We start from the raw sequence: 18869 nt of genomic DNA on the forward strand, positions 1-18869 counted from the left end.
AGTTTGACCTGGTTGCTGTGTAGGCCTGCTACACAATTGACATTTGGAATTTTCCTGTACTGTTATACTAGGTTAGTTCTGCCGCTTCCTGGATCTCATCTTTTCTTTGGGTCCATTCAGGTTCTTCAGAGAAGGAAATTCCTTTTTTTTTTTTTAATGCTTGGGAGAGTAGATACCTGGCTGCCCCATGAATACCAATGGCTCAACTGTTCTGACTTCAGATTTTATATAATCCCCGCCTCCCCCACCCTGCCACCTTTTCAGCCTCACATTTGATTCCTGCCCTCCGCTGCCTTGGCAGCTCTGAGTCATGAGCCTCTTGGCCATTCTGCCAGGCTGATGGACTCTCATAATATCTGTGCCTACTACAGGGTCAGGCTCCCTGTGGCTGCCTCATCAGTTTCTAATCTTTCATACTCTGTCTCTTTTCCACAAAGTTGTCCCAACCTCTTTTCCAGTAGCCCTTACCTGTTCCCTTTATTGTTTGAAATTATATCTTAAAAAAACTTATTTCACTCTCATCTTGGTGGTGATGTGTCTAGATGGAAAGCATATAAATGAATGCAGTTAATTTGTTCTCCACCATCTAAAGTAGGCGTTTTTAATCCTAAATTTATCTCTTTTAGGATTTAGAAGTTCCTTGTATTATAAACATGTTTATCCAATTCATAATTTTCTTTTAACTATCAAATTTAGATCTTGTACTAACACTGATAAAGCAATGGTAGCTGCCATAATCATCTCCCAGTTCTCAGGGGCTTACCATGATTGAAGTTATTTCTTGCAGCTCTAACAGTCAAATGCAGCTGTCCTGGCATGACTGGCATTCTTCCACAAAGTCATTCAGGCACCCAGGCACCTTCCATCTTGTGACTATGCTCTACCTTAGAGGATACATTCTCAACTGGGGCAGTATCACACTTAGGGGGGCAAAATTAGTTCTTGGGGCCAAAAAAATCTCATTTTAATACATAAATCACAGATATACATTTGGTACATAAACAGATAAACAGTGTATTAAAATTTCCTAGGTGGAAGAGGACACCTAGGAAAAAAGTATCTGAAATCGCTCCTTACAAGGGCAACAGTGATGAAAGAAGGTTGAGAAACACTGCTACAGGGCCTAGGAGTACCCTGTGTTCAGGTGGAAGGGAAAAAACAAGGTGGTGAAGGCTCACCCACTTCTTAACAATCTTGGCCCCAAAATGACAGAGACCTCTTAGCCCACATTTCATTGCTGAGCTCTAGTCATGGGTCCCACCTTGCCATGGGAGGAGCTGGGAGGTGTAGCTCCAGGCTAGGCAGCTGCCTCTCAGTGACAACTCTCAGCTAAATGAGGGGGAACACAGATTTTGGAGGACGGCTGGCCTCCAAACACAGGGGTCAGCAAACTTTGTCTTAAAGAGCCAAGTAGTAAATATTTTAGGCTTGTGGGCCATGTGGTCTCCGTCACAACTGCTCAACTCTGCTTATTGTGGCCAAAAGCAGCCATAGACACTATTGACATGAATAGGTGTGGCTGTGTTTCAGTAAAGCTTTATTTACATAAACAGGTGGTTGGCTGGCCTGCAGGCTGTGGTTGACCAACCACTACCGATCCCTACACCTGATGACCATTCCAGAGCTTTTCCATTGCCTCCTTTTCCTTGCATCTCAGGACCTAACCCAGGTTCTTCTACATTCCCTGTGCCAAGATGGGACCTACAGCTGCCCCTTAACTGAGTGAGGAGTCCGTAGTTTTTCTGTGAGAAGAGTGGGATGGGGTATGACCCTCAACCAAGTGAACTGTACAGGTCCCAAGTCTGGAGAAAAGGAATGCATATTGCATGTGACAGTATGGTATTAAGCCATCCCCACATCTAATCTCCACTGCCACCTGACACGGTAGGAGGCCGAGTACCTGGCACATGTAGTAAGTGCTCAGAATATGGGGACAACTCCTGTATTCAATGCTCAGGGGTCCCTTAAAATACCTGCATTAGGTGAAATAAGTCCTCAGAGGATCTGCACTCTGCCTCTCATAACATTAGAGACTATACCATATTTTCAGTGGATTATTTCAATGATTAAAGCTAATAGTTTAATAACACGGCCATATGCTTACATTAGCAACGGAATAGAAAACTACATATACAATATGATCTCAACCATCGTATTTTAAAGGTTTAGCAAAAAAAAAAAAAGGAAATATTCTCACAAAATGATGGGATTATGAGTGGCTGTTCTTTTTCTCTTGTGTATGTTTAAAACTTTTACAGTGAGCATGCTTTCTAGGTGGAGAAGAATAAATGTTATTTTAAAACTATAGGGGAAGGGAGTCAGCACTGAGTGAGAGTGGTAATGAGGGCGTCTGCCCGCTTGTGGGCATAGACATGGACCCAAGGATTCCACCAGCAATTCTGTCGGAACAAGTCCCTCTGAGGCACTGTCCTGCTCACCCTCCCCCAAATTAGAAAGGCTTCTTTACATAGCGACTATGGAAGGGTTCCAGCCTGCTTCTCCACTGAGAAATTCTTCTCATTTCTAAGTGATGAGAAACTCATCTAGATTCTCTTTCTGCTGAGGCAGGACCAGCCTCTCTGAATGAATCATCCAGATTATCAATAGGGTGAGGAGAAGAGGCGTGCCGGGGTTAACTGCGTGTCACAGGCATTGGTCATCTCGGCCTCTCCCCGGGTGGGCTTACTTGACTTTGGGGAGAAATGAAATCACTTGCACCCTAAAGTGCTCTCTGTGTTGGACCACCAGCCCGGTGGCCTGACCTCCAGGTGCCCCTGCCCCCAACGGAGCAGAGAACAACCCATTCTGTAGTCGTAACCAAATTCAAGATCATACCCAAATGCCCCTAAGTGTCCAGGCCCCTCTGGGTTCCTCATTTGCCTCTTCCAGGTATTGAGTGGTTGGGCTTGGGGGCCCTCCACCCATGTCCTGCCCACCTGAGTCCCTTCTCTTCAGCCCTTGGCTGTTTCTTCTGGTGATTTCGTTCTTGAGTCCTGGGCTGTCTACACACTGGCTCAGCCTGTGCCCTCCGCACTCATCAGACCCGTTGCATTCTCCAGCTCTTAGCCCCTTCACTAGGACAGGGTGGCCCCTCACCCCTCACCCAGGGCCCTGTCTTGACTCTCAAGGGGCATCGTCTGCTTGAAAACAGCTCTCCGTGGCCTCCGTCTGCTTGCCCATAGCCTCCATGCCTCCCTGTATTCGACCTCCTCTGTCCTTGTTCCAGGACCTCCCTCTTAGCTCCCAATTAGGTTAGAGGAACCTTATCCCAGCTCTTTGCCTCCGCCCTGGCTCCTATGTTCTGAAGCTGGTCCTAGCATCCTCTCTTTCATCTCAACACACATACCCTGGACATGCACGTGATGGACGCGCATGTGTAAGGACCACACTCTGGCAGGCACAGGCACCGGTTAGTCCTGTGTGTGCACATGGACTCCTTACGGTGACTTGAGAGACCCTATACCAGGGCTTCTCGGCCTCAGCACTATTGACGTTTGAACCCGATAATTCTCTGTTGAGGGGGGCTGACCTGTGCATTCAGAAGTGTTTAGCAGCATCCCTGGCCCCAACCCACTGGATGCCAGTATCACGTCCCCAGCTGTGACAACCAGCTATGTCTCCGGACATTGTCAGAGATCCTCTGGAGGACGAAATCACTGCAGGCTGAGAACCACTACCCTACATGTCGGGGGACCCCTGCCCCCCCCCACTCCTCTGCTCTGTCCCACCCACTGTGCCTGCCGTGTGCACACCGATCCCTGCCTCGGGGCCATTGCTTCAACTGTCCCTGCTGAATGTCCAGTGTTCTCCACTCAGATTTTCACTTGTTGGTCCATCTGGGCCTCAGCTCAACTTTCACGTCCCCAAGGCCTTTCCTGAGTGCCCTATGGAAGCAAACCTAGTTGCTCCATCATGTTTACAAGAGAACTATCCGAGGCACCCAGCCTCGGATTTGGAGTTGAGAGATGAAGACGGGTGGGTGGCAGAGTCAGAAGGCTGCCAAGAAGCCCCTCTCGCCGGCTTATGTAATTCGCTCCGCGGAGAGAGAGCTCAGTGGGGCTCAGCAAGTGAGTCCCTGGCTGCTTGTCATGTGAAGAAAACTGATGGGAACGACACTTTTCCTCCTCTGCTTCCTGCCCTGCTTTTTTGTTCTTTGTATCGTGAATAATGTGAATACAGGAGGAGCCTCATACTTGGAGTTATTTTTACAAGGTCTCATCTCTGCTGCAGATGACTCAGAGCTGGGGCCTTCTCTTGAAGACGTTTCTTGGGAAACGCCGGAGAGGTGCTGCGCCCCAGGTGAGCTGGGGGTCAGAGAGGCCCCTGACCCATCTGGAGCCGTGTGCACTGGGGGCAGGAAGTGGGGCTGGAAGGAAGGCCTTGCTGAAGGCCAGCACTTCTACCGGTTTCCCTCTGCCTAGCCAGCCCTGCCTTTTCCTCACCATCCTTTTCTGCTCCAGCAGAAACAACCAGGACGGCCTGCCAGTCTGGAGAAGAGAGAGGGCACTGCCCCCAAGGTTGGCACTGCAGGCTGCTGGTAGACAAGGCCCCAGCAGGCTGGTGGCTCTAGTCTAAAAGTATGAAAACTACCTGGACAGTGGTCACCAGGCCCTGAGGGAAAAGGAGAATCAGAGAAACCTCTTCTCATGTCTCCAGCCGCCCCCGCTGCCCATGTTCTTGGGGTGTAAAGGCTGCATCTTACTCTCTATTTCTTCCATGCCTGGCGCTAAGACCCAGTGAATGTGTGTTGAATAAAGGAATTAATGAAGGAGAAGCACCTTTTTATGTGTAAAGCTGAACTACCTGGGCATGTGTATAGCACAGAACCTCATGCCGTGGAGGATGGTGGGTTCTGCACCTGCTCCAGAAGATGGGCATGCCCAGACCTCGGCACGTGGACTGGAAGTTGTCATCACTCTCGGCGCGGGCATCATCTGACTTGACCCCTCAATACCACTCTGAGGGGCAGAGGTGTCGTTTCCTTTTACAGAGGGTCACGGAGATCAGCAGCAGCACGCTCAGTGCTGTGCAGTTAGTAACCGGCACAGCTGGGTTCTTCTGCCCTAAATCTGCCGATTCTGTGACTGTTGCCCTGACCCTGTGATGCCCTAGAACCTCAGAAACCCCAGAAGTAGAGACTCCCTTGCTTTTGGAAAAGACTCCACACCCTCCTTCACTCACAGCTGCAGTGCTGTCCTTCCGGAAGATCTGGTCCTTTCCCTTCTGTTCTGCCTGTAGCGGAATTGCTGGTTCTCACCCATCTGCTACCCAACAACCCTTGGGAGAATTGGAAGGCCCCTCTCAGACACCTCTGATGGTTCTAGAGAAAGGGGAATTTGGGGGCATACACCCTTTTTCCTCCTGCTAAAATTCCCTAGCCCCCCAACTCCCTTTCTTGCTGCCTTCTCCCAGGTCACACAGTCCCCGACTTAAAACCCAGGTGGATGGAAAAGGTTTCAAGTTGACCATTTGGAACTCAGAATGCATTTCCCCATAGAAGTAGCTTGAACATGATGCTGAGTCTACCTGTAATATATCTGAGATAGAGTATTAATAACATTGGCCAAGTAGAGAGCTAGTATTAATATGAATGATTTCATTAATTAATTAACTAATAATAAGCCATCACCATCTCTTGCCTGGAAGACTGTAGCAGCCTCGTCACAGGTCTGGCCTTTTCCACTCTTATCCTCCTATAGTTTGTTCTCTATGTGAAAAGCTGATCAAGCCCCATCTCTCCTCTGCTCAGAGCCCTCCAGTGGGTTCCTATCCCCGTGACCTGGCCCGTTCCTGCCTTGCCAACCTTACATGCCAGCCTTTTCCAGCTCCAGAGAGCTTGTTTCGCCAGAGGAGTCAGCAGCCGCTGTTCCCTCTGCTTAGAACTCTTGTCCCTCCTCGAGTTACCTGGTACAATCTCAGTTCATTCAGGTCTCTGCCAGATGACACCTTTTCAGTTGCCCCAGGACACTTCAGATAGGTGACCTCAGATACCCATCCCCCATCACTCCTCTGCGCCCCTCCCCTTCGTAGCACTGATCCCACCCATTCCACTGCTGGTGTATTTGTTTACTTGGGTCCTGTTGGTCTCCTCCACTAGGATGCCAGCTCCACAAGGGCAGGGACCTGGTTCGTTGTATTGGCCGCTCTGCTTTCAGCACTGGAAGAGTACCTGACATATGGTAGGTGCTCAATAAATACTTTTAAGTAAATAGATACATGAACGAACGAATGATGTGTCCACACCTGACCGATAGGCAGATTGTGGTTTCTTGTGGAATTTATCACACATTCCAAACATCAAAAATTAACTTCTTCGGGCTTCCCTGGTGGCGCAGTGGTTGAGAGTCCGCCTGCCAATGCAGGGGATACGGGTTCGTGCCCCGGTCCGGGAAGATCCCACGTGCCGCGGGGCGGCTGGGCCTGTGGGCCATGGCCGCTGAGCCTGCGCTCCACAATGGGAGACGCCACAGCAGTGAGAGACCCGCATACCGCAAAAATAAATAAATAAATAAATAAAAATAAAAATAAATAAATAAATAAATAAAAATTAAAAAAAAAAAATTAACTTCTTCATTTCCCAGCCCTTGGGATTTGAAGTGTAGGGACCTCATTTTAGTAATGAGTTCGTCGATTATTCTGGAAACCAGGACTTCTTACTCTGCATTCTTGGCGAAAATAGATACTCTTCTCCGGTTCTGAATTTGGCAAAGGAGGGGGGTGGGCACTTCGGGGTCGTGAGTCTCCTGCCTCCAGTTTTACTGAGAATGGCCATGTATTTTTTTTTTTTTTTTTTTTTTTTTTTTTGCGGTGCGCGGGCCTCTCACTGTTGTGGCCTCTCCCGTTGCGGAGCACAGGCTCCGGACACACAGGCTCAGCGGCCACGGCCCATGGGCCCAGCCGCTCCGCGGCACGTGGGATCCTCCCTGACCGGGGCACGAACCCGCGTCCCCTGCATCGGCAGGCAGACTCTCAACCACTGCGCCACCAGGGAAGCCCGGCCATGTATTTTTGATTACTCTAGCTGGGTGCTTCTCACCTCAGCACCACTGACACTTTGGACTGGATGATGCTTTGTTGTGCTGTCCTGTGCACTGTAGGATGTAAGCTGTTTAGCAGCATCCCTGGCCTCTACCCATATGATGCCGGTAGAACCTCCCAGCTATGACAACCAAAAAATGTCTACAGGCACTGCCATTCCCTTGAGGGACGAAATCATCCCAGGTTGCACACTACTACTCTACCATGTGCTGGAAGCCTCGCCACACCCACCCCCCCGCAACAAAGAATTATCTAGCCCCAAATGTCAGTGGTGCCAAGTTCAAGATAGCCTGCTCTAGCACAGCACGGATGGAAATGTTCTATTTTGTGCTGCCCAGTGGTAGCCACTTGTCACATGTGGCTGTGGAGCACTTCAGATGTGGCTGGTACAACTGAAGAACTGAGTTTTTAAGTTTATTTCATTTTAATTCGTTTTAATTTTTTTCAAGATTGTTTTTATGTGGACCATTCTTTTAGTCCTTATTGAATTTGTTACAATATTGCCTCTGTTTTATGTTTTGGTTTTTTGGCCCCGAGGCATGTGACATCTTAGCTCCCTGACCAGGGATCGAACCCACACCCCCTGCATTGGAAGGCGAAGTCTCAACCACTGGACTGCCAGGGAAGTCCCCATTAGTTTTAATTTAAATAGCCACTTAAATAGGCTAGTGGCTACCATATTGGATAGCACAGCTCTAGAGAAACCTGTGCGGCTCACACTTTAGTGTCACACAAATCATCTGGGGAGAGCAGAGTCTGATTCAGCAAACCTGGGGTGAGGACTGAGAGTCTGCATTTCTAGTGAATTCCCAGGAGATACCAAGGACCACAGTTTTAGTAAGATGACCTAAGTCTCTAACCTAAAGAGCATATAAACACAAAAATGACATTTCTGCTGCCTGGAAGGGCTTGTTAAAAGACACAGTGGTGTAGTATGGGGTGATGGGGAAAATACGGTCTGTGGAGTCAGACAGATAATGGTATGAATCCGCTGTTACTCAGCTTGTGTGCCCTGGGCAACTTACTTAACCTCTCTGAGCCTCAGTCTCCTCAACTATAAAACAAAACAGTGATCATTCCCAACTTGCAGTGTGATTCTGAGACACTGTATTTGAAAGCACCAAGCCCAGTGCCTGCCTGGCCCATACTGGGCACTCAGGAAATAGCAGCAGGTGTTACTAATTCATCTAAAGTAAAGGCATCATTTACACACATCAGCCCTTACGTTTAGGCCATGCCTGAGACCCCCATGTCAGAATCACTCAGATGTTCTTTGGAAAAGCAGATCCCTGGGCCCAGCCCACACCTACTGAGTCAGAGCCTCTCACGGTGGGGCCCTGGAAGCTTTGTTTATTGTTGTTTTTAATTGAGGTAAAATTCACATAGCAGAAAATTAACCACTGACCATTTTAAAGTATAGAGGTCAGTGGCATTTAGTGCGTTCTCAATGTTGTGCAGCCGTCACCTCTGTCTAGTTCCAAGGCATTTTCATCACCCCAAAAGGAAACCCCATACCCATTAAGCAGTCACCCCTCATTCTCCTACCAGCCCCGGCCCCGGGCAACCGCTGGTCTGCTTGATATCTCCATGGACTTACCTACCTTCTGGGTATTTCAGATAAAAGGAATCATTGAATATGTGACCTTTTGTGTCTGACTCTTTTCACTTCATGTTTTCGAGGGTCATCCATGTTGTCACATGTATCAGAACTTCATTCTTTTTTATGGCTGAATAATATTCCATTGTATGTAGATACCAGATTTATCTGTTAGCCAGTTGATGGACGTTTGGGTCGTTTCCACTTTTGTGGCTGTTGTTAATAGAGCTTCTTTGAATATGTGTGAACGAGTTTTTGTTGGAGTGCCTGTTTTCAGTTCTTTTGGGTTTACACCTAGGAGTAGGGTTACTGGGTCATTGATAACTCTAAGGAACTGCCACACTATTTTCTAAAGCAGCCGCACCATTTTCCATTCCTGCCAGCAGTGCAGAAGGGTTCCAATTTCTCCACATCCTCACCAACACTTGTTATTATTTTATTATTACCAACGTAGTGGGTGCAAGGTGAAGCTTCATTCTTAACTTCCCCAGGCGGTCCCTATGTGTGCTAGAGCTATATTCAGGAGAGCTTGCCCTGCACTGGGTTAAGTGATGGTCTACTTCTCACAGGGGCGTGGGACTTGGGACTCGGTCAAACAGTGCTTTTGTTGGGCTGGTGAAACCCATCAGAGGATTGGAGTTGTTACTTTGAGTGTGTTTAAGAGGTTGGATTTTTTTCACACATCTTACTGTCTTAGCCCATAACGAAAAACCACAGAGGATGGCTTATAAACAACAGAAATTTATTTCACACCGTTCTGGAGGCTGGATGTCCAAGATCAACATGCCAGCATTCTGGTCGCATTCTGTGAGGGCCCTTTCTTCCTGGTGCATTGCTAATACTTTCTCACTGTGTCCTCACATGGCAGAAGGGGTGAGGGAGCTATCGGGATCTCTTTAATAAGGGCACTAATCCCATTCATGAGACCTCCACCCTCATGACCTAAGCACCTCCCAGAGCCCCCACCTACTAATAGCATCACCTTTGGGGGTTAGGATTTCAACATATGAATTGGTGGGGGAGGGACAGAACATTTAGCACGTAGCACTTACTCCCTCCCCTTTAGTAAGGGGAACTGAGAGGATAGGGACAGCTTGTTCTCAGCTTGCCCTGGAAAGGCCAGATCAGCGCAGATGACCCGTGGGAGCCCCCCCACCCATGGGCAAGTTACTGCAAAGCACCTCTACCTGTGGCTTGGGGCTGGCCTGGAGGGCCTGTCCCGGCACGAACTGGCTTTGAATTCTTCTGTTTTAATAAAATTTAATGTGAAGTTTTGCACTCTACCGGATAGTATAGCTGGGCCTGATTTAATTTTTAAAATTAGGGGTTATCCCCCCAAATATTTAAGTGTATTTCAGGAACACATCAGATTAATCCTGTGGCTCTGAGGATAAAGGTGATAAACCAGGGTTAGCGGGAAGAGGAGTGTCGGGGAGGGGGTTATCGTGGGAGTGCTTCATGAAAGGAATAGTATTCCTCTCTAACAATGAGGATTTTGTTTCCCTCTTCTGGAATTTCCTCAAATATAATCTCTGGGGTGGAAAACAACATTTAAACGATGCATTGTATCCACAAGCAAAGGGAGCAAGGTCCTACTGTAACTCCCTGGGCCACCTCAAGATTGCTCTAGGACAGAAGCCCAGCACCCATGGCCTCCTTAGATTCTCAGCCTTGGCCACATGTCACAACACCTGGCCAGCTTTAAGCACTATTGTCTCATGGGTTTTGGTGAACCCCAAGCATCTGTGTTTTTTAAAACTCCTCAGGTGATTTTGATGTGCAAACAAGACTGACAACTGCTGTGCTCACCCATGGGACACAATGGTGCAAAAAGCAGACACTTGCTATGCCCTCAGAGAGCTTACAGTCTGACTGGGGAGGCCCCCTCGTTAATCACATAATGAATTAATTGCAACTGTGATAAGTGCTGTTGCACACTTGCATTTCTGGAGAGTCAAGGAAGTCTCACTGAAGCTGTATTTGAAAGCTAACTAGATGTTAATGAGGGGGGAGCTAGGAGAAGAGCATCCCAGTCAGAGGGACCAGCATGTGCAAAAGTTCTGGGGAAAGAAAGAGCTTGGAGTGTGTGAAGACCTGAAAGACAAGCTGACTGGAGCTGTGAGCAAGGGAATAGGAGGCCTGAGGAGGTTGGAGAGTGGATGGTGGTCCGCCATCCATTGTCAGCCTATGATAAGTCTGTCTGATATGCTCTCAGTGTTTGAGCTGCTGTAATATTGGTCGAATACCCCAGCTTCTGTGTTCTGGAATAACCAGATGCATGAAGACCTGATGAAGTGGCCACCTGTCTCTCATAATGATCTGAGCAGGAATGCCCTCTTCTAGTGCCTATAAATTATTCTTTTCTCCACCTCCATGGAGGTAAGAGTGGGGCATCTACAGAAGAGGAGAGATGGTTGGAGAGAGAATGGGAGTTTTCACCACATTGGAAAAGCTTCCAGGCCTCCCCATCTGTTGATAGAATGTGTCTCACTTGAAAATTAGATCTTCTTCCGTGTCACCATCATCTCTGTGCAGGAGAACTTGTTTGACAGAATGAGTGGCCCCCACGTGACTGGAGTCTAAGATTTCTCATTGCATTGATTACTCTCCACCCTGTTTCTTAGGTGTTCTTAGATTAAATCTACAGATTTAATTCCTCCTCCTCCTCAATTTCTTCTCCTCCCCCTCCTGCTTTTCCTTCTTTTAAAAATCTGTGCCAATTTCTAATTTATTGTGGGTGGCATGGAGGGAATTCTTCACACTTCATTGGGTCCTGCTTCCCATTTCAGAAGCTCCACAGTTTGTCTCCTGTGTCCCCCTCCCCTCCCCTGGCTGCCATCCTGCTCCTGGTCCAGTTTTCATTTCAACTTCTCTGTGGCCTACAGGAGCCCTTCCTCTTTGGTTTGAGCCTCTCAATACCCATTTAAAGTGTTCATGTCTCTATAGTAATTTTTCCCTCCCAAGACTCTTAAATCTTCATTCTCCCCTTAACTCTAACAGCAGTGTGGTCTGTAAGGCATCATTAGTCACCACTGTGTGCAGAAGGGAAACTGAGACCCAGACATCCGTGTGGGGCATGGGGCAGAGTCTGGCCTTGCCTGGTGGCTTGCTGCCTGTGGGTGCCTGGAAAATCACAGAGCCTTCCAGGGCTGCGTCCTCACTGGTCGTGTGGGAAAGACCTAAGTGAGATTTCCATCCCTGTAAGGCAGTGCCGTGGTAGAGAGGAAGGGCTTTCCGACTTCCCGTTCTGGTTCCGTCACTTAGTTCTGTGGTCTGGGACAAACCAGCAGGCCTCACTTTCCTCACTTGTAACATGGTGATACCAACAGTGACCCCGCAGGACTGTTGTGACTATTCGGGTGCTTCTTGGGAAGGCCCAGCACCAGGCCTGGGCTGTGTTTAGGCCTTCAGGATGTGGTAGCTGTTCCATCTCCTCTCCCTTCTGGAACTCAGCTGTTTGTCCAAGGTAACCCCAGCCATTAGTGGTGGAACTAGAACCCAAGTCTGCTGGCTGCCGGCCCGGAGTCCCTGGGTGGAGCTCCCTGTAAGTCCTGGGCTGGCATCCAGAGAGGGTGGGCCTGGGGCCACCGAGGTGAGACTCAGTGCCCGTTAGCCCTGGTGCAGGGGGACTTCCCACTGGGAACTCTCAGCACAGTGGCAGGGGACCCATGAGGTCACACACCAAGAAACTGTGAGTCATCGGGACCCCTGCACCCCTGCAAAGCTGCCCTGCAGCCCCAGTACCAGCTGGGAAATTGTTTCATGGATTCCTGTTGATTTTCACGTTGAGGGAGGAGCATGGCTGTCCCCACACACTGCTGTGTGGTAGTATTGCTGACACTTATCCAGGGCCAGTTGGGAGCCAGGAAATGTGCTCAGTGTAGGACCTGTGCTCTTGCTGAGTTTGCAGCAAGGAAGGCACTGCTAACTCCATTTTTTGAAAGAACCAGGCCAAATGGCCAGCGAGGGGCGGGGCCAGATTTGAACCCAGGTCTGCTTGGCCCCAAAGCTCTTGTTTTGTGCATGAAATTGTATGACCTTCCGTCGAGTCACATTCACCACGAGGCTTCTCCAGCAGTCATTTAATAATAGAACATTTGTTCACATCCCAAAACCCACATCCACTGTCAGTCTATGTCAGCCCTGACCAACTAATTTTCACCACTGGTCAAATTGGATTTGGCCAAGTTACCACTGTTGAAGAGAAAAATAGATGAGTCCCCAAACTTGCTATAAAATGGGAGGGAGGATAAGGTGGCCCCTGTGTTGGATGCCTCGTGCCAGCTTAGGAAGAGGGAGAATGAGCTGACATGCACCCTACTTTCCTGGCTCGCCTTAAGTAACTTCTTGGGCACCTTTGGAAAAACCTGCACATCTATAATGCATGGTCTGAATACCATCACAATGGAAGCATGATGTGAGTCAAGAACCGATTCGGTCCTTATTAAGAGCCTCCTTTCATAGCTAGAATGTGCCATGTTCCTTCTGTCACAGGAACTTTGCACAGCCTATTCATTGTGCTGGCAACACCTTTTCTTTCCGTCTTTTCCCTCCTGCCCCCACCCTATTTTGTTTCACTAACTTATTCTTAGGGCTCAGATTAAAGACTAATTGTTTAGGAAAGCACCACTGACCCTTTCCTGTGCTAGATCTACCCCTGACATATGCTGTTAGGGCAGTAATCATACTTCTTCAGAGCACCGCTATTATAGTTATTTCTAATTTATTAATGTTGGTTTCCCCACTAGAGGATAAGCTCCAGGAAGGCAGGGACCACATTGGTCTCAACTGCTGTATGCCTAGTGCTTTGCACTTGCCTGCTGTATACTAGGCACTCAGTCAACAATGGATGGACCAATGGATGGTTGGATAGATGGATTGAGCTAGTTAACTTCATTTCCTTTACCTTAACTCCAGCCAATATACTCTTCTTGCAGGAAAGGGGGATTGTAATTGCCTGTTTATATGTCTCCCTTGGGGCTCTTTGAAGAAGAACGCATATTGAGAACACTAGAATCTAGTCCAGCACTTGATACATAAAAGTTGGCTGTGTGGTCTAAGCTTAACCTTGCCCATGAGTGATTCCAAGGACTATTGCTCCTGTCGGGGAGCCTGGAAAGTTATTTTCCCATGTTGAGAATAAGGATGAAACACTCATGGAAACTGAGGGAAGTCCATCCCTGCTTCCCACCTCGTGCCATGGTTTAGCTTCTGGGTAAGATCTGCTATTGAAGTTGCCAGTTACTCTGTTGACTTATTTATACATAAATAGTTATTCCCATAACCTTCACTTCGCCAGCATTCAGAGATAATGATAGACAATCTTTGTAACATCACAGACATCGCTTCCAAAGCATTCCCTTGCTATAGGAATGTTTATGATGTGCTTATCGCTAGAATTTCATGAGCAACAAACTCCCAAGTTGCAAATGACTTAGCATTTGAAGCAGCGAGTGAGAGTGTGTGTGTGTATGCATTAAAAAAAAAAGACTTTGAAAAGGGAAGTTTTTCTTCTACAGAGATGTCTTCTAAAGTTTAAAATAAGAACTACATAAGAGCTGAGAGTTTAGAGGAATGAGCACTTTCTCTTAAGCATTCAAATGGGGGAAATTGACTTGTAATCTCTCCCTCAAGTATTAAGGCAATAGACATTTAAAGGCTTTTTTAGGAGCTGGCTGTCACAGACAAAAGATTTCTCAATTTAAAAAACATCATTTTTATAACATTAAATGGTAGGAGTGAACACCAGCAGCCCTCTTGACATTTTGGAAGTGCTTTATTTTTTGAAACGTCCCAGTCCATTTTAATAGATGACACTTTTGTTCTTCCCATTCCGGGCAGTAGCTTCGGCTGGGGTTGCCATAGTTACAATTGGAAGTTCAAGGTAGAGCAGGACAGGGCTCCAGGCACAACTTCTGACCAGGTTCCCATGAACCCAGTGTGTTGGTGCCACCACCTCAGACACCCTGCCGCCACACTTTCCCAAAGTCCCTGCTGTAACTCTCCTTCTTGGAGAGAGACTCTCTGAACAGTCTGAACTATAGTCCAGAGGGTGATTTTTTTTTTTTTTTTTTTTTTTTGCGGTACGCAGGCCTCTCACTGTTGTGACCTCTCCCGTTGCGGAGCACAGGCTCCGGACGCGCAGGCTCAGCGGCCATGGCTCACGGGCCCAGCCGCTCCGCAGCATGTGGGATCTTCCTGGACCGGGGCACAAACCCGTGTCCCCTGCATCGGCAGGCAGAGTCTCAACCACTGCGCCACCAGGGAAGCCCCAGAGGGTGAATTTGACATCATTTTTATTTCCAGCCACCCACTCTGAACCAAGAGCTCAGCCAGACATCTCAGGAAGGTTGCACTCTTTACAAACGTTTCCTATAGCAATGCTTCTCAGCTGTGGTTTGTGGAATGGTGCTGGTCTACAAGCTGTGTACCGGTCCACGAGATCAGTACAGAAATTGAGAGGAAGAGCTTAAAAACTCTCATGCCGATTTGACAGAGTAAGCTGTTGAATCATTAAGAAGTAGGCTTGGGGCTTCCCTCGTGGCGCAGTGGTTGAGAGTCCGCCTGCCGATTCAGGGGACATGGGTTCGTGCCCCAGTCCGGGAAGATCCCACGTGCCATGGAGCGGCTGGGCCCGTGAGCCGTGGCCGCTGAGCCTGCGCGTCCGGAGCCTGTGCTCCGCAACGGGAGAGGCCACAACAGTGAGAGGCCTGTGTACCGCAAAAAAAAAAAAAAAAAAAAAAAAAAGTAGACTTGTACTCTATGAATATTTTTGTCATTTCATTTTTCTACCAGTTCCTTTTCTTATATTTTATAAAAGTATTCATCCGTGATGGATCAGAAATTAAAACAAACAACTGGTCCTTCATAACAAAGAAATTGAGAAGCCCTGTGCTGTAGCACTTGCAAGCTGCCTCTGCTCCCTGTGGGACAGGTAGGCTGTTGAATGAACTTGGGGAAATCACAGCACTTACCAAATTATCTTGTAGTGAAACATGTGTATGTCTCTCTCTCTCCTCTCTCTCTCTCTCTCTCTCTCTCTCTCTCTCTCTCTCTCTTGCTAGGCTGTTGCTTGAAAGCAGGGACTGCATCTGATTCATCTTTGTAGCCTCGTTCCTTAGAGCCCTGCCTGGCACATTGGAGGGCGTGGGAAACATTCGTCCTGTGCCTGTCTGCTCCCCAAGGACATGAGAGTGGCTGAGGCCAGCCTCTCGAGCTCCCGCGACTTCTGGGTAGTGTCCTTGGCAGGCTGGTGATGGAGAGCTGGGAGCAAACGATGAAGAAGTGACCTTTCTTTCTCTTTTTCCCACAGAACTAGGCCTCCTCTTCCCACCTGCCCAGCAGCATGAGAGCAGCATGACTGGCCGGCCACAGGAGAAGCCCCCAGAGCCAGGCCCCCAACTCAACCATCTGCTGCGGAGGCCAAGGTGAGCTTGTTTCCCTTTTCCTGGAAAGTTTCGGCATTTTCATTTGAACTAATTCTCTGTGCTTTTGTAATCCCTTGCCATATGCTGGAAAAATGGGGTTTACTGGGACATGGGTAGACTGAAAAAGTACATGTCAGCCTAATGGGGCAAAACGTGCTCATTTCAGCTAATGGAGAGGCCGATGGTGGAGCAGAAAGGACACTGGATTGAGCTTCTGGGGACTGAAGCTCTCATTATTCCTCCACCACCTCCTAAATCTGGGGCCTTGGGCAGATCTTTTGGGGATCGGGTAGCCAGGGAATTTTGGGTGAAGGAATCTCTGGGATAGGATAGAATTGGAAGGATGGTCCACTCATGGTCTGGGACTCTCAGGACGCCCTGGACAGTCTCCTGTCCAACACAGGGTCATAAAACCCCTTAGAGGATAAGCCAGGCCAATTCCCGGCCAATGTTGAGGAATGAATTGTTAGAAAATTCTTCCTAATATTGAGACAAATTCTTCCTCTCTGAGATTTCTGTCTTCTCTCCTCTGCTCTGCCACATGGACCCACAAAGACTGGGCTTTCAAAGACTCTTCCACATGACCCTCTCTTTGGATTTGGAGATGGCTGTCGTGGCTCTGTTTTTCTTTTTTGTATAAATTCTCCCTGGAGACTGGCACCACTCACCTTGTCCTCTTGTCCCCTCCGTGTTAGAAAGGGCTTCATCACCTCCAGTGTTGGTCCTCAGTGCTCACTCGGCCTGTACCATCCTCAACAGAGAATCCTTCGTTCTCATTCTTCAGGACATATTAAGAGACCCCTTTGTGACAGTCACTGAACTAGACTCTGGAGGTACCTCAGTGAACAAGAAAGACAGGGTCTTTTTCTTTTTTAAGATAAAATAGGTATGGATCCTTGGAGACAGTTTGAAATAAGCACTGAACCATTTCTGTGTGCTCCTTTTAAATATTTTATCTTTTCAACTTTTTTCTTAAATGTTTCATGAGTGCTTGAAAAAGTGTGTACTCTCTAATTATTAGATATATAGTACTTTTCTATATATGATCATTAAAATAAGCTAGTTCATTGTGCTGTTCAAATCATCTGTAATACGTCCTTGTCTGTTTTTGTCTGACTAATCTTCTCAGTAACACATTATTGAGAGACATGTTAAAAAATCTCCCATTGGATTTGTCCATTTCTCCTTGTAGTGCCAAAAATTTTGCTTATGCATAAAATTTTGTATATTTTAAGGCAATGCTGTTTGGTTAGAACAGGTGTATCTTACTGATGAATTGGGATTCATTTCAACCATGTTTATATTTGTTTTTTTCCTGCTCCTTTTTGGTTGAGATGTTTTTCCCTCCTCATTCCATCTTCTATCTTCTTATTTGGAAGTTATGTGCTCTGTATCTGTTCTTTCAATGTTTAGCCCATCTATTTTAACAGGCATACTTAACAAAGTCTAAAATTAATCAATGTCTTTACCTGCCTCCCCCAAAATACAAGAACCATAAACTGGTTTAATTCTAACCACTACCTCTCCCAATTTATATACAATTGTTATCCTGTGTTTTCATTCTGTCCTGTTTTTTTCCCTACAATTTAGACATCGTTGTTTTATATGATGTGTTTGTATCCACATTCTTATCAATATCTTTTCTCCCATTCTTTCATGAATTGGAGATCATTTTCCTTCTGCCTAAAATAAACCCCTTTAGCATTATCCTTTAGTGAGAGTCTGTTGGTGGTGAACTTTCAAGTTGTTTTTGCTTTGGTTTGGTTTGGTTTTTGTTGGCTTGAAACTGTATTTTGCTCTCAATTTTGAAAGGTAGCTTTACTGGATATTTTCTCTTCGGTCACTGAAACCATTATTCCACTACCTCTGGCTCTGAATGTTGCTGTTGAGAAGTTGGCTGTTGGTCTTCCTTTATAAGTGACCTGGCATTTCCCTCTAGTTACATTAAAGATGTTGCTGCGTTCTTTGGTGTTCTGCCACTTCTCTCTCATGTAACTAGGTGTCAATTTCTCTGTCTTTATTCTGTTTGGGTTTCACTGGGATTCCTAGAGCTAAAGATGAGTGTCTTTCAACAGTTCTGGAGGATTCTCACCCTTCATTCTTTGAATATTGACTCCTTCCCATTCTTTCTAATAGCTCCTTTTGGAACTCCAGTTAGACATATGGTGGACCTTCTCATTCTGTTCTCTGTATCTCATAACCTCTATTCCATATTTCTCACCTCTTTGTCCCTCTGTGCTGAACTCTGAATAATTTCTTCAAACCTGTCTTCCATTTAATTTATTCTGTGTTTCAAATGCTGTTTAATCCATCCATTGAAATTTTTTCCTTTCAGCTTCTTTATTTATCATTTCTAGAAGTTCTGGTCCATTATTTTTTAAATCTGCTTGGTGATTTTCTCTTATTTCTTGCTTATATTTGCAAACTTCTTAATTTCTTTAACATATTGAAGTTGCTAATTAGAAATTGTAGAATTTCACGTCTGGTAATTGAGAATCTGAAATCTTTGCAGGTCTGATTCTGCCATCTGTTGCTTCTGCTGGCTAGTACTCATAATGCCTTGTTTCCTTGTTGTTGTTATTTTCTTTGAGCTGTTCATTTTCCTTAGAACTTTACCTTTGTGAACTATTTGAGGTATGGCTTGAAGTTAATTTTTCCAGAGACATTTTGCATTGACTTCTGCTGGTTGTCTGGGGGCACTCCCAATCAAAAATCACTTTAAATTCATTTTCTACCCAAAGCTTTTCTGGCTACATAAGTAGCATGAATTCCAACTGCAAATCTGTGTGAGATCCAGCTTATGGGTT

At 46.8% G+C, this 18869-nt stretch overlaps 1 protein-coding gene across 12 annotated transcripts in view; it reads left to right on the forward strand.

Annotated features, from left to right (window-relative positions):
* Positions 1-18869, forward strand: part of TRERF1 (transcriptional regulating factor 1) — a 207661-nt gene that overhangs the window by 123807 nt on the left and 64985 nt on the right. For 11 of the 12 annotated variants that reach the window (XM_060110163.1, XM_060110162.1, XM_060110170.1 and 8 more), the window contains one exon: positions 15948-16062. The gene's annotated coding sequence lies outside the window, so the exon portion shown is untranslated. Of the gene's footprint in view, positions 1-6097; positions 6180-15947; positions 16063-18869 lie in introns of all 12 variants that reach the window. The other variant, XM_060110165.1, reaches the window with a different exon arrangement.

This window comes from Mesoplodon densirostris, chromosome 10 (assembly GCF_025265405.1).
Source record: "Mesoplodon densirostris isolate mMesDen1 chromosome 10, mMesDen1 primary haplotype, whole genome shotgun sequence".
NCBI lineage: Eukaryota > Metazoa > Chordata > Mammalia > Artiodactyla > Ziphiidae > Mesoplodon > Mesoplodon densirostris.